Here is a 15,737-nt window from a genome sequence, read left to right as displayed (position 1 = left end):
AAAATGTTGGTAAAACAAGCTAGTCTACCTATTCAACAAATGCTTTTTTATTCTATAAATACTTGACCAGGGCCTTGCAGGCACCCAGCCCCACGGAGGAGAGGGGAACAGTAAACCAGGCAGAGCTCAAGTCCACCCAGGAAGCTCACGTGTGAGAAGGAGTACCTCAAAATGAGCCCTAATGCACTGGATAGTGAAGCAAGAGGAAACCCACAGCCTTTCCACAAAGCCGGCCTCTCTGTGAACAGAGAGAAGGAAAGCTTCACTCTCCAAAAGGAGTTAGTTGCTTCTGTAAAATGAATTAAAACAATGCGATCAGAAAGCGTGGTGTCCTAGGAGTACGTGTGTGCTGCCTGGAAACTCAGGCTGGCTGCCCCACATGATCAGCCCACCATCTTCATGGGGTCCCTGCTTTAGCATCTGCTGAAAATGTAATGTCGAATTAAACAGCCTCCCTGAAATCTGGGACCACAAACAGGCATGGGATCTAGAACATCAGTTTCCTGTGTACTCATGGAGAGGGACTGATCTAAATACGTTGAGAACGTCTTAGTGGTAAAAGCGAGTGGATTTTTTTTTTAAGGAAAATTTTATTGGGAATATTTTTTCCCCTTAGGTGTGAAATTTGGCAGGTAACTGCATTCTCTGATGGACTGTTGAAGACTCGGTTAATTAGAAATAAGATTCGGGTCCAAGGTAAACATCTTGGGCCTGCTAAGTCTTCTTAGGATGTTTGTCTGAAATGCTTCTGAAAATAGTATAGCTTTCTATAAAGAAATATCAACCGGTGTTCATAAATGGAGTTGACTACGTTCTAACCCAACGCTTACTAAATTGGTATTAGACGAGGGATTAGTCTCTGATTTTATTTGAAAATCCCAAGGGGAAAGAAACTCTAACCACCGCTTTCTTATCCATTTTCCAGAAACAAGGCAAAGGAGCTTCCTCTTCAGTCAGAGCTGTGGGAGACTGTGGAGCAGCCCAATGGCTCAGTGCAGAAAATGAACACAGCTAATTGCCCGCTGTTTGTTGATACAATCAACCACACGGACAGAAAGCAAACAGCAGCACGTCCTCGGAGCTTCACTTACACTGGGACACTTAATCCTCATTTGTGCATCCGTGCATCTCACAGCTGGGGGGCCACCCTCATTTTGGGATGGTCTCATCTTCCCCACTCAGTCTCCCCCAGTTGGTCTTTCAGCCTTCACACTACAAAGCGCTAAGAAGCATGTCAAGCCCCTCTGAACTCCCCTGAGGAACCCATAGTGAGGACGGCCCCTCTGATTTGGGGGAACAGCACCCCAAGGCAGCCGCTGGACATCATGCCCTGCTTGGAGGCTGAGCCTCCACTGGGCGCCCTCTAGGGGCCATGCACCAGAAAGTACCATTCCTCGCATTTTCGAAAGAGTAAGCCCCCAGGAGCAGAAAAGCTCTGCAAATTGCCCTCCCAACCGAAAGGGTTAAGTGGGAATTTGAAGCTAGACTTTTGGAGAAACAGGCAAGAAAATAAAGAGGATGAAGGGGTGCTTGTGGACATAAGTCTGGAGTGAGCGAGAACACAGATGGAAATCTAGCATGAGAGCAGAGGGTCCAGCAGCCACTGAGCTGAGCAGGCTCCCTCCCCACTGCTCTGATGATATGGAGGTTCTGGGGAGCCCAGCTGCTCACCCACATTTGTCCCCAGCTTGTGCTCAGCTGGGAAGTTCCCTCCTTCCCTCTGACGGATGCCAGTCCTTCTCCCATCCCTTTTCCTGACATTTACCAAACTGTGTGTGACGATAAATGAGTGAACACACACATAAATGCCATTATTAATCACTAGACATCAGCCCCACACAGGCGGGGATCTGGGTTCATTCAATCCTCCGTACTAATGATGTCTGGCACATAGTAGGTGTTCCATGAATAAATGCTGGACAAACATTATGCAAAAACTACTTAATAGGGGCGCCTGGGTGGCACAGCGGTTGAGCGTCTGCCTTCGGCTCAGGGCATGATCCCGGCGTTAAGGGATCGAGCCCCACATCAGGCTCCTCCGCTATGAGCCTGCTTCTTCCTCTCCCACTCCCCCTGCTTGTGTTCCCTCTTTCACTGGCTGTCTCTATCTCTGTCGAATAAATAAATAAAATCTTTAAAAAAAAAAAAAAACTACTTAATAGTAAGTCTTTGTTGAATGATAGATTAAGGACCCAGGTCTCCTGGGTCTCGGTGCCAATTCCATGAGACTGTCATCTTCCTAGACCCCAAAGGGACCACACTCCTGCATTTCAGTCACTTGAGCCCCTCCACCTCCTTCCCATTCTACCTTGAGGCTGCAGGAGAGAGAAGATATGCAGGGACTGCTCCCTGTCTGCCCCCAAAATCCATAGTTGGCAGGAGTTTCTTCGAGAGGCTCCCAAGCCTGGCAGGCAAGGACTGGAGGTCACAGCCTCCCAGCAGACAAGGCCCAGGACTTTGCTTTGTGCATCCAGCCCAGGTGAGAGGGTCCAGTCCCCCAGGGCCCACACATGGCCTGCTGTCCGCCTGCTTGTGGGGTGTCCCCAGCTGCCCAGAGCACATGCTTCTCCACCTCCCAAAGCACACTGGATGCTCTGTGAGTGGGGAAGTCTCCCTCCCCTCCTATCCACAAGGAGCTTGCAGCCTGACCGCACTTGCACTTGCGGGTGAGAACAAATGAGGCATCATGCCCCCTGGGATCTTGGTGCCTTTGTTTTAAAGTCTTTCCTCTTAATGAATCATAAAAACTCTTCCATCACCTCCTTTTCCTGTATGTCTCTCCTCCCTCTCCTCTCTGGGGCTACTGAGGCACGAATGCATAATCCAGAGTGACGAGTGAGGACCAGGACAGGGAGAAAATTTTAAAAGAAAAAGAAAAGAAAGAAGAGCTGGCTGCGCCCTCTCGGCATGCTCGCGTGCCCGCAGGGAAGACGTGGCTGGTGTTCCAGGTGGAGGAGCTGTTGGGGGCTGGGTGTGTGACAGGTCTGGTGGTGCAGGGATTCTGCTGAGGGTATGGCAGCCTCCTCTTGATGTTGCTTCAAGACCCCCCAAATCCAGCAGCTTCAAGAGGACCCCCCAGGTTGCTCCACTGATCCCTGAGAAATCACTCACTCAACAAATACTTACTGAGGGCCTACTATGTGCCCGGCACATGGGGTCCAGCAGTGACCACATGGGACATGAGCACTGTTCACCCAGACGTGGGGTGAGGAGACAGACCTCAAACATTAGGAATAAATTAGTCGATGTATATGAGTGTCCTGAGGCTCCTATCACAAAGGTGCACCCACTAGGGCCTCACAGTAGAGATATCTGTTCTCTCAACCATGGTGCGGGCAGAGCCACCTCCCTCTGGACCCTAGAGAGGAAAATCCATCCCAGGCCTTTTGCTCAGCTGGGTGTCCTCGGCGCTCTTTGGCTTGTAGACACATCACTCCAAGCTCTGCCTCTGCCTCCCACAGCCTCTCCTGTGCACCTCTGTGTCCCCATCTTCTTAGGAGACACCTGTCATTGGATTAAGGCCCACTCTAAAAACCTCATTTTAACTTGATCATCTGCAAAGACCCTATTTCCAAGTAGGGGCACACTCATAGGTTCCAGGGGCTAGAACTTGAATAGATCTTTTCAGGGAACATAATTCAGCCTACAGTTGTGTTTGGAGAAAATAAAGCAGAGAAAGCAAGAGCCAGAGTCAGGGGACAACATGTGTCTGTATGTCCAAACAGTGACATGTCCAGCATCCGTACTCTTAGTGGGCCAGGACAAGAGTGACCCCATCCCCTTCGGACCTGGGGGACTCTAAGGCCACTTTCTTTTCACTTGGCCCATTCAAAGCAGAGATGAAAGTCACTATGAGCACCATTTGGTCACCAGGACCCCTGGTGCCAATTTTCTCGACCCTTCTCTGCGCCCGGGGCGTTTGTCTGGCTTTGCAGAGTAGGGCTCTTTCCAGCCTGTGCTTCAGGCGAGAAGCTGACACATCTCCACTAAAGCTGCCTCATAAAAGCTGGAAATATATTGAGCAAAGGATTCCATTTCCTGTCCTCGGCCGGCAGGCGCATGTACCAGGCTTTCATTCTCCGCCAAGTTCTCCAGGGAGGTAACACTGCAAACCATTTTTCTGCATAAATGTTTACACTGTATAATTTTCCTTTGGTGCAAAGCATTTCATATACATGGGGAAAACAAGACAGAAACCAGCGTAGCTGAGATTTCCAAAGACGGGGGGTCTCTGGACCTGAGGGTCAGGGAGAGAGGACCGACACTGACAGTCAGGTGAACAGGCCCTAGCTTCTCCAGACGTCCCTGGGCCCACTTCCTCATATGGAAGCTGCAAGCAGGCACGGGTTTGGGCAGAGCAGAGAGCTCTACACACTCGTCTGGTATCCCCTGAGCCTAAGATCCGCAAGTATCTTAGATAAGCTTCTCTCTCATTAATGCCCCCTTTGTTTTGAGACCTAAACTGGTTCATATTTGCCTAAAGTCCTCAACAGACCAGGAAAAATAACTTTTTAAATTAACAGACTTTGTGCTTCAGAGCAGTCTGAGACTTACAGAGAACTGAGCAGAGCTCCCACATGCCCAGAGGTGGGCTCCTGCCCAGGCTGTGGGGCTCAGAGTCCAGGCTCCTGGCTGGTGTCCCACACAAGGCAGACAGCTGGCTGAGGACACCCCAATGGGCCCAGTCCATGGGACCTGCTCCCCAGCACTTCCCTTCGAGAGGGGAGCATACAAGGGATCAAGAGAAGATGTGGTTAACGAGTGTACCAGAAAGGAGATGACCAGGACGGCGTGGCACAGACTAAGAGGAGGCGCCTCCTTTGACTGGGTGTTCAGGGGCAAAATTTTTACACATTGCTGTTCATGGCCTTGTTTTATTAGTAATACTGAAAAGTGAGAAACAGCCTCAAGGTTCAAATATAGAGTGTGGTTCATTAACCTCAGTAGCCAATGGATGAAACAGTACGTGGCCACCAAAAACACCTGGGGAAATGCTTACAATATAATTTTAAGCAAAAAAAAAAAAAAAAAGAAAGAATATAAAATTGTACTTGCATGCATTACCCTGGAGCACACAAAAATATACATACATTAGAAAGAAACACATCACATAATTAATGGGGTTTGTCTTTGGCAGCTGAAGGGATGGAAATACATTTCTTTAATAAATACCTACCCTTATACAGTAGATGGGGAGAAGTTTTAAACAAAGAAATGACCCAAAAGCTCAAATCAGTTCTGATGCCAATTGGAGGTTATAAGATTAAAGGGTCAGTATTTAAACCAGTATTACTGTGTTTGACATTCAGCGATTTCTGACCACTCAGCACCAACTAGCTTGGAAATGACTTCAAGATAATTCGCATGTATATTCATATGTATACCATATATTTATATGTACATACATGTATATTCACACATGTATAGTATGTATACACACATATATACACACTCAAAAACACACATATATATCTCCATCAGGATTTTCTTCCCCAAGGAAAAGTTACAAATCTTAAATTTGTTTGGCCAAAAAAAGAAAAAAATCCCTGAAGGTGGGCCCCACATGGTCTTAGGAAAACAGATGGCCAGTTGGGATTTATGAATATATGATAGAGAGGAATAATTTTACACATGACATGTTCCTGGCAGAGTGTCAGCCATACATGTTCAAAATTATTTTTTAATTAATTTCAATAGTAAAAAAAGAAAAGAAAAAAAGTCATTGAGTAAATCCCCTGCCTCTAAGCATTTTCACTTAAATAGATCCATTTGTTTTTTAACTGACTCAATAGAAATTCATACGCCAAAAAAATGAGGTCTGAGCGAGTAGCCTTGGCCTCAGACCATAAACCTGGCTGCTCTGAGCGCTAATCCAGGCCCGGTTTTAAACTCTCCCTGTGGTCCTGGGCGAGCTACTCAGGCCTAGCTTTCCAGTTTTTGCAGAGAGTTAAAGTCACCGCGTGTTCTTCAGGGCAGGGCTGTGCCTGGGGGGCCAGGACTGGCCATAACATCAGGCCGCACACATCACATGGGCACAGAGAACCAGCTAAGGGCTCTGTGGAGCGCCTGAGGCCACTCGCCAGCCGGGGGCCGGGGGCCGGACACTGTCCCCATCCCAGCCTCACTCTCCCCATCAGAAAGATGGGAGTAACAAAGTACCCCTCATCAAGACTGAATGAGATAAAGCCCTCACATGCCAAGGGTCTCCCTGAGAGTGAATTCCCTACAGTGCTGTTTACCTCTCCTTCCCAGTTCCTTTCTAATAACTGACTCCCCGAATGGGTGAGTTATGCTGCTGTGTTTTCCTTCCGCAAAGGCTGGTTTTGAGCAATCACGGTTCATTTTACTGAGCACTTACTAGGTATCAAGCACCTCCCCTATTATCAGTTACTAGGTTATTTTCCCCCGAGACAGATGGAGAGGCTGCAGCTCAGTCAGCAGAACTGGGATTCTAGTGCAGGCCGTTGGACCCCCAAGTTCACAAGCTCAACCCCTCCTCCGAGCTACACGTGAAGAGACAGGAAAAGGAACATGGATGCCAACTAGGATCCGAGATCTGAAGGAATCCATACAGCTCCCCTCCTCCTACCCTCTCCCACCAGGCCCGGACTCAGGAGCCACCATTTTCAAGCTGTGTGGTCCCGGGTGGATTACTGGGCCTCTCTGTTCCTCCTTTTCCTGTTTCAAGATAACACCACCACCCACCTCAGGGGCGGCTGCGAATTATATTCAGTGAAAGAATGTACGTGAAGCGTTTGCAGTGACAGGTCAGGAACTGAGATTCAGAGACGCTGCACAATCTGCTTGGCAGTCCACAACCTAGGTACCCCTGCCAGCTGCAGGGGAAGCTGGGAAATGAGGACACGGGGTCATCGGGATTAACTGAGACCTGGGGTTGACGAACCTTTTTCACAAAGGACCAGGCAGTGAATATCTTCGGCTCTGTGAACCACACAGTCTCTGCTGTCACTACTCAACTCTGTCACAATCATCAGTGAATGTGTGCGGCTGTGTTCCAATAAAACTTTACTGACACAAAGAGGCACTTGCCCTCAGCTGTAGTTTGCTGACCCCTGTCGCAGATGGGTCTGGGGCTCGGTGCCCTGGACTTAGTCAGAGTTCTGATAGGAAGGACGTGGAGCAGAACAGATACAGAATATGCCACAATCACTAAGTTAAATTTACGCAGCAAGAGCTGCCAAATGCAACAGAAATGAAGGGCCAGGGCACTGCTAAATGGAGGAAGAGCTCTGCACTAAGTGTCTGGTGATCCTAGAAGCGGCCCTCCCTCCTTGTCCCTCTCAGGAGTCTCCCACAGACCCCAGCTCCAGGTCTGCTTTCTGGGCTAGAAACTCAGCTGCTTCTAACATGGGTGTGGGTGGCTGGGTAGGGAATGGCGCTCCTTTCTAGCTGGGGTCTCCCATAGACGGTCTCCTCGCCCAGGTTCCACCTGGGGCATGGACTTGGGTTCAAGTCCCCATGCTCTTTCTGGCTGCAGGGCCTTTGCACATGCTGTTTCCTCTGCCTTCAACATCCTTGCCCACCCACTTTCCACCTGGCCAACTCCTTCCCCCTCCAGGCCTCAGCAGAGGCACCAATTCCCAGGGACGACCTCCCTCAGCCAGACACCACCCTCTCCTGGCTCGGGCCCCCTTTTACAAACTCCCATATGCACCTGCACTTCCCCTTGTAATTCTAACCACACTGTGGTTCTACAATATTTACTTGTCTCCCCAACTGGATTCAGAGCCCTGTGTGAGTGGGGACCACATTGGTTTTATTCCCCGTGGTTTCCCCAGTTCCTAGCTCAGGATCTGACTCAAATATTTGTTGAACAAATTAATAAATAAACAGAAAGAAAACTAAATGTGCAAGTAGAAATCTCTCCTTCCAAGGAAGATGTTAAAACTCAGTGGCATTACATCACTGGAATAAGTATGTTTTAACTCTTTTTCCCTCTTCTAACATTTTCCCACTTTCGTGCTTTCCAAATTTATAAACTGGGGTAAAGTGAGTTCGCATAAAGGACTAAGCTCTGTTTTAAAAAGTGCTTCACTGACTGATGTATTTCATTAGCACTGAAAACAATGCAGTTACATTATATGTAACTACTAATCCACATGTGCGTAAATTCGCCTCTAAGGACAACTTAGTATTTTTATGATATTTCAATATTTCCCCATTGTTCCAGTGCAATATTTTTTGCTATTAAAATACATAATAAACTTCTAGAGGGGGGGAAAAACAGGGTCACTCCAAGCAAGTAAAAGCAAGAGACTAAGGACTCATATAACCACTTTTTCTTTGTCTCTGATGAGGGAAGTTTCTGAAACTAACTTTACCTCCTCGGTTATAAAAGTACATTGAAAGAGTCATAGACAGGCCTCAAGATTAACTTGAACCCATCGCACTGCTTGAGCTTTCTGCCCTCATCCTGCTCTGCAAAGACAGAGTGGTGTGTGGTAAGCTCCTAGAAACCAAGGAACCCTGGCTAGTAATGTCTACTGACTATTTGCTGTGTCCTCACATGGCACGGAGGTGGCTCTGGTCTTTTTTTTTTTTTTTTTTTTTCAATTGAGGTATAATTAACACTCAGCATCCTATTAGTTTCAGGTATACGATATAATGACACTACTACAGGTCTCTGCATCTTCTTATAAGGACACTGATCCCATCACGGGGGTCCTGACCCATGACCTCATCCAATCACCTCCCAAAAGACCTGATCACCTCCAAATACCATCACACTGAGAACTAGAGCTTCGACACAGAATTTGGGAGGCACACACATTCAGTCCATAATACTCATTAATATTTTTAATGTTGATTGCATGTTGAAAGGATGCTATTTTGGATATATTCAGTTAAACAAGGTATATTATTAAAATTAATTTCACATTCACTACTTATAATGTGCTTACTGGAAAATTCTGGATTATACATGTAGCTCCAATAGTATTTCTATTGGACTGCCCTAGTTCACAGACCGTGGATGTGAACTCCACCTGCATGACTGCTGTATGGCCTCAGGTTCCTAATCCACTAAATGGGAGTCATTCTGGCACAGAAATGTGAGTTGGCTTTATCTGCACCATCACCTGGCAAACAGCCCTTCCAAATGGGCCCTGTTCCCTAGGAGCAGGTGTGTCTGCTGGAACCCTCTCCCTAGTGAAGAGCACTCTGCCCCTTTAGTCCTGGCAGGACCTAGGGGATCACAGGGCCTTTGTTTGGGAAGAATTGATTGGCAGGAGGCTCCATGCAAGAAAAACAAACAGGGCCCCTCCCTGTGTGGTTATTTAAGAGAAATGCTTGAAAACAAACAAGCAAAGAAAGAAGTAGTCAGGAGAGAGAAATCACAGTCATTCAGGAGGTGCCCTTAGAGCTCACTCCAAGCCCCAGACAGGAGAGCGCAGAGCGGAGGAGGGCTACAAAGGCAAAGGGCACTCAGGGCAGGAGACGGGCAAACGCAGCACCCAGCTCAAACTAACCCAAGTCTGGCAGGAGGAGGAAGCTGATGGGAGTTCAGGTGAGGGAAGGAAAGGGGTCCCCACATGTGGAAGTAATTACTGAAACATTCTGCACCTTTCCAAATGGCAGACAGCCCCTCCAGCTCCAAACATCTTTGCATCCCCCAGCGCAGAGCCCCTGAATCCAGCTGTCTGAGGGGCACTTTCAGCATCGGCCCTGGAAGCCAGAGGAAAACATACCAGCTCAGGCTCGGGGAAAGGGGCATTCTGCTGGGGCCCTTCTGGGCTAGGGCCACAGAACAAAAATGCAAGGATGGCTTGTCTACTGCCACTGGGATGGAACCAGCTGGAACCTGCTCACATCCTGCACCAGCTGGCAGTCACATTGTGATGGATGAGGGTCAAGAACCTGCCCCTGACCTGTGTCCTGGGGGGGTGGGGCTTTCCTTAGTACTCCTGGGCCCTCTGTGGGGAGAGGGATGAAACTGGCTGAGCCACCCAGCAACAGTTCCTGAGCCTCTGAGAGGCCTCCGTCTGTGGCACTCTGTGGATATTACAGTGAGCAGGTGAGAGACACTGGTTTTGCAGAAAGAAGAGTCCTACATCCGACAGTTTCAGCAAGGACCTCTGCCCATTCACCACCTAGAAACACTAAGCTGCTGAGCAAGCAGGCCCAATGGGATCATCCACATGGCGTGCTTTTTTGAGAGATTCTGATCAAGCACTTGCCCAGGCCAAGCTGAGCGAGGGCAGGCTGCTCTCTGCCTCTGCTCTGCCCACCAGGGAGTTTCCCAGGAGGCACTGCGTGTGCCATTCTCTCCACCCTGAGTGCGCCCCATCATCACACGCTCCCAGCAAACACCCCACCCTGCCACTGCGGACCTCCTGGAGGAAGCCTCCCTGACCCTGTCCTACGTCCATCAGACTTAAATGCACCCCCTCAATCCCCAGGCCCTTGCACAGTCCTGCTGTTGCCCTCCACTGCACAACATGATCACATGTAGAGGTCCTTGTTCCCGTGTCCAGCTGCCATGAAGGACCTCTATCTATATCACCCTGGCATTCACTGACTAGACCGACAGTTCAGAACCATTCTGAGCCCTTCCCCTGTAATAGAGAGCATAGGGGGGCCACCGGCCTGGGTCTGAATCCCAGCCTAACCCTCCTCCTCACTGTGACCCTGAGCAAGTGACTTGACAACTCGGTGCATAATAACAGCACCCACCTCCTAAGGTAGGAGCAGCCAGTTTCCTCTAGTTGAAGCGCTGAGAGCAGTGCCACACAGCTGGACCAGGGACGCTGCAGAGGGTCAGCTGCAATTTCTCCCCTGCACAGAGCACAAAACCAAACACTTTGATAAAATTCTGATGTCAACCCCAACAGCACACTTGGAGCTCTCTGCCTTAAAACAGGAGGCCGGGGTTAAAGCCTCCAGCCTCAGGACAGAGGGATTAGCAGCACTGTGTCTGCTTAGTTACTCAGCTCCTGCTTCTCCAGAAGACGATTCCCTCAAAAGACAAGACTATGTAGTGCAGAGAAGAGCGCGGCTGTCGCCTCCCAGTGGAGCTTGGGGCTCAGGCTAATTTCCCCCAGGTGCTCTGGGCCAGTTTTTCTGGAGGGCCAGGGACAGAACAAACAGCCTTTCCTGTCCCCCAGGGATTACAGCGTGAAAACACATTTAAACATTACCTTAAGATGCTGAAAGGCCATGTCCACATAGGACACTCCACGTACTTATATTTTAAAATAGCAGCATGCCAAGAGCTCTCACAAGTGATGGACCCCTGCCTTGGACTACTGAAAAGTGTTCACCTTCCAGAAAAATAATTCAAGCAGAGTGACGTGTGCCTGACAAAAGTACTCAAAGGGTGCCTTCCCTCCTGTGGAACAGTCTTCCCTTCCCCAGGTGTCAGGGTCATGTGAGATGCCGGTGAGGGATGTTTGGAAATTGTTCCTACTGTGATATTATAACACTCCAAAGGAGTCGTGGCTCAGCACCCCTGGCACAGGGAAACATCCTTGTTCCAGGTACAAAATCAATCATCAATGTAAGAAGAAAGGGCCCAACTTTCTCTGCTCCTCAAGTTCAAGGTACTCCCTCAGATCAAACCTTGAGCACAGAAGCTGAATGCCAGGTAGAGTTGAAACGGGAAGTTCTTGGACAAGCATCACAAGCCTGAACTCAAAGTTCTGCCCCTACTGCTTCTGAGCTGTGTGACCCTAGGCTGGTTTCTTGACCTCTCTGAACCTCGGTGTTCTCATCCACAATATGGTAGAAATATCAGAACCTGCTTCCCAGGTTGACAGTGAAGACTCAGTGAGAGCTGGTACTTGAAGGCTCTGTTTTGGAAACTGTAACACAGAAAGATAGACTTTCATCTATCTGAAGGCCAGTGTGTTCTGTCTTGCCATCCAAACAATCTTTAAATCCTATTAAACACCCAGGTGTTCAAAGAGAAGTAAACAAAGACCTTTGCTGCTTTGCTTTTCACAAAGGCAAATCAACTGGAACTCAATTCATGTCCGTCAAAATTCAGTATAACCCCCAGACACTGAAGAGCACAGAGCAGATGAATAAGGAGGGCGTTGGAGAGAACATCCAGATATTTTGTGAAGTGGGAGGGAACTACACCCCAGCACAATGCGCCCACAGCCTGTGCGTGATGGCAGGACCATTTTTGCTCAGTATCAAATCTGCAGCTCCCAACATCACACCTGGCAAACAGCAGGTGCTCAGAAACATTGGGTGAATCAACGCACATGTATAGTATTATTCAACACGTTGAAAGTACACTGAACAAAAGAAGTCTTACTATTCACACACGTATGAGTGCCAGGTAAGGAACTAGGAAAGAGGCATCTAAACCGCTCAGGGTGATTCCCTGCGGAGGCAAGGGCAGCACATTTTGGTATAACTCCAGAATCATCTGAATCCTTAGTTCTGAGAGTTGGGGTGCTGACTCCCCACACCGTCAAAAATCTATATATAACTTCTGACTCCCCCAAATTTAATCTACTGATAGCCTACTGTTGAGCAGAAGCCTTACCAATAACATAAACAGTCGGCTACCACATATCATGTATGTTACATGCGTTATATACCGCATTCTTATAGGGCAATCAGCTAGAGGAGAGAAAATGTGACTAAGAAATCACAAGACGGAGGAGATACAGTTACTGAACTGTATTTATTGGGAAAAAAGGGGGGGCAGCTGGGGGGCTCTGTCGGTTAAGCGTCAGACTCTTGATTTCAGCTCAGGTCGTGATCTCCGGGTTGTTGGACCAAGCTCCATGTCAGGCTCCACATTGAGCATAGAGCCTGCTTAGGATATATTCTCTCTCTCTCTCTCTCTCTCTCTCTCTCTCTCTCTCTTTCCCTCTCCCCCCTTTCTGCCCCCAACCCTGCACTCTCTCTAAAAAAAAAAAAAAAAATCCACATATAAGTGGACCAACACAGTTCAATCCCGTGTTGTTCAAGGTTGACTATATATTCTTTTTTTTTTTAAGATTTTATTTATTTATTTGACAGAGATAGAGACAGCCAGCGAGAGAGGGAGGGAACACAAGCAGGGGGAGTGGGAGAGGAAGAAGCAGGCTCATAGCAGAGGAGCCTGATGTGGGGCTCGATCCCAGAACGCCGGGATCACGCCCTGAGCCGAAGGCAGACGCTTAACCACTGTGCCACCCAGGCACCCCGACTATATATTCTTGCATAGCTTGTATAATCTATAAAATATTCTATAAAGTAATAAACCCCCCAAATAAAAAGCAAAACAAAAAAGACATGTATAACTAATGCCCCCTATTAGATCACAAGAATTCAGGAATCATTAGAAAAAAAGTCTTTGGTGACCCATAACTAAAATTAAAATTAGTGAAGTTGGAGGAGAAAGTTGCACAGCAAGGACCGCCCACCCCAGGAGCAGGAAACTGGTAGAACATTCGGAACAGAGAGATATTGTGTCCAGATGAGTAATAATAAAGGGGCTGGAGCTGAAAATCAGGGAGCTCCAGCTCTTGCCTCTGTATCTTTATTAACCAAGATCAGTTTGGGTTGATAATAAAATGCTCAAACCACACAGGTGAGGATGGGCCTGGCACAGAGCCACTGCAGGAACAAGGCTCGGGACAGTCCCGCTCCTTTGTCATGCTTTCTGAGCTCTGAAGCTTCAGAGGAGACGCAGAGGTGGGAGAGACGCCCTCGCTCGGGCTAGCTTCAAGGGAGAGAGGAAAGAGCTGGTAACAGCAGTCAGAAGAACAAGAAACACTTTCTTCTTAGTGTGTTTTTTCTTACACACACACACACACACACACACACACACACACACACACACGGACACATCCAAGGAACTTCTAAAACAAATTAATCCCAAAATTAAGGCTGGGAAAGAAATCTCCCCCAGGACAGCAATCATGTTTGAAGCTGGGTTTTCTGTTTGTTTATTTTAGAGTTCTCACAATCTCTTTCCTGAACAGTAGGTAAAACTATCTTTGGGGATCAGGCAAGGAGATCTCCTGCTGGCTCTCAGTCAAAAGCTGAACAGATGTTCCTGCAGCTGGAGAACCAACCAGGACCCATCATTTAGTTGGCACCTACGGACTTGCAAACCCACATAACACTCTCCACACACCTGTGGTATCATATCACCTCCAATGATCAGGACTGCAAACCCGTACGGCCCTGAGACATCTGCTAACAGCCTAATTCTCTGAGGGACCCGCTGGGCCATTGGGTTCGTGCTGCGGAGACCCATCTCATTGCCTTGGCTCAGGCTTCATCTTGGAAGCACCTCCCTTAGCACCATCCCAAACTCTAGCATGCATGATACTTCCCCAGGTGTGCTGTGTCCTTATCTGCCTCCCCACCTCCCAAACACATCTCCATGTTGGGGCTTCTGCATCTCCGGTGAACTCTGCCAGCTGGTCCAGGCATTTGTAGGCACCCAGGAGGCTCTGGAGGGGAGGAAATAACAGTTGCTCTGAATAAGTCTGAAGAAGACACAGATGGAGAAGTCCCCTGGAAAGCTGTGATATTGCTAAGGAACATTTATTCCTAAAGACAGTGGAAACCAGGCTCCCAGCCACCTGCTGACCAATGACGTGGGGGCATGTGGCTCTGAAATGTTGGGCCCCCAAGCCCAGACACACACAGCTGTCTTCTGGGGGCTGCACCTCCCCAACACTAAGCATGTGGTCCCATTAGAAGCTTCCTCAACCCTATTTCCCACCGGACGGCAGCTGGTGGTGGCGACAGATGAAAAAGATGGGAACAGAGAAGCAGAAATAAAGGTCAAATGGACTCATGATGGTGCATGAGCCCCTTGCTGTAGTTTGGTTGTCTAACCCCACCATCAACCCCAGAACCGACTACCTGACCTTCTGTCACACACACCCAGAGTCTGGCCACATCCAGTCTGCGTGGGGTGTGCGGTAATATACACATACCACGCAGTTTACCATTTTAACCGCGTTTACAGGGTACAACGGAGTGACGTTTAGTACATTCACAGGATCGCAACTATCACCTCCATCTACTTCCAAGACACTTTCATCCCCCAAAAGGAAGCCCGTGCAAGCTGCCGCCACTCCCCATCTCCCTTTTATCCCCACCCTGGCAGCCCCTGGCTTTCTGTCCCTGCAGACTTACCTAGTCCAGACATTCCATATAAATGGAACCATTCCATATGTGACCTTTTGTCCAAATCTGGTCTCAGGGCGGCGACACTGAGCAGCACTCAGTCTCCCAACAAGCTTCTCCATCCCAAGGGGACGCAGAAGGCTCCTCTACATGCACCCTCGCTGACAGCAGCTTCCGTCACGGAAACCGAGTCAGCTTGAGCCCTCCTTCTTGCCCTTATTCATTACACATTTGTGAACATTTATGTAGCCCCTCCTGGGTGCTGCTGCACGAGATGAACTGGGGCGCCCACTGCCTTCCAAGAGCTCGTGCAAGTCGGGAGGGCTAGGGCAGGCTGCAATCTCTGTGACAGGGACTGGAGCCCTGTACCTGGCAAAGCTGGTATGGCACTCACAGGTAAAGTGAGGGTCAGGACGAGGGTGAAGGCGCAAGGCGCCCAGAGTACCCGGTTTCAGGGCCATGCAAGTGCAGGCTCAGATGGGCACCAGCTTCCATTGTGCACACTGGGTGCCTGACTGTCCTCACCCAGCTCAGACCCTAACAGTGCCCAGTGGAGCAGGAGTGCTGACATGTACTGGCTTCCCATGGGCTGGGTAGTGTACAGGGACAGTTTTCTATCTTCCTCTTACCCA

The 15,737-nt window shown here is 48.8% G+C and overlaps 1 protein-coding gene across 2 annotated transcripts in view; it reads right to left on the bottom strand.

The window, feature by feature from the left end:
- C21H16orf95 (chromosome 21 C16orf95 homolog) overlaps window positions 1-15,737 on the bottom strand; it is a 520,833-nt gene that overhangs the window by 449,835 nt on the left and 55,261 nt on the right. The gene's annotated exons all lie outside the window — the stretch shown is intronic.

Source organism: Ursus americanus, chromosome 21 (genome assembly GCF_024610735.1).
Source record: "Ursus americanus isolate L20-20 chromosome 21, mUrsAme1.1.p, whole genome shotgun sequence".
NCBI classification, from domain to species: domain Eukaryota; kingdom Metazoa; phylum Chordata; class Mammalia; order Carnivora; family Ursidae; genus Ursus; species Ursus americanus.
The sequence above is the reverse complement of the archived record's forward strand: the minus strand, read 5'-3'. Positions and strand labels throughout refer to the sequence as shown.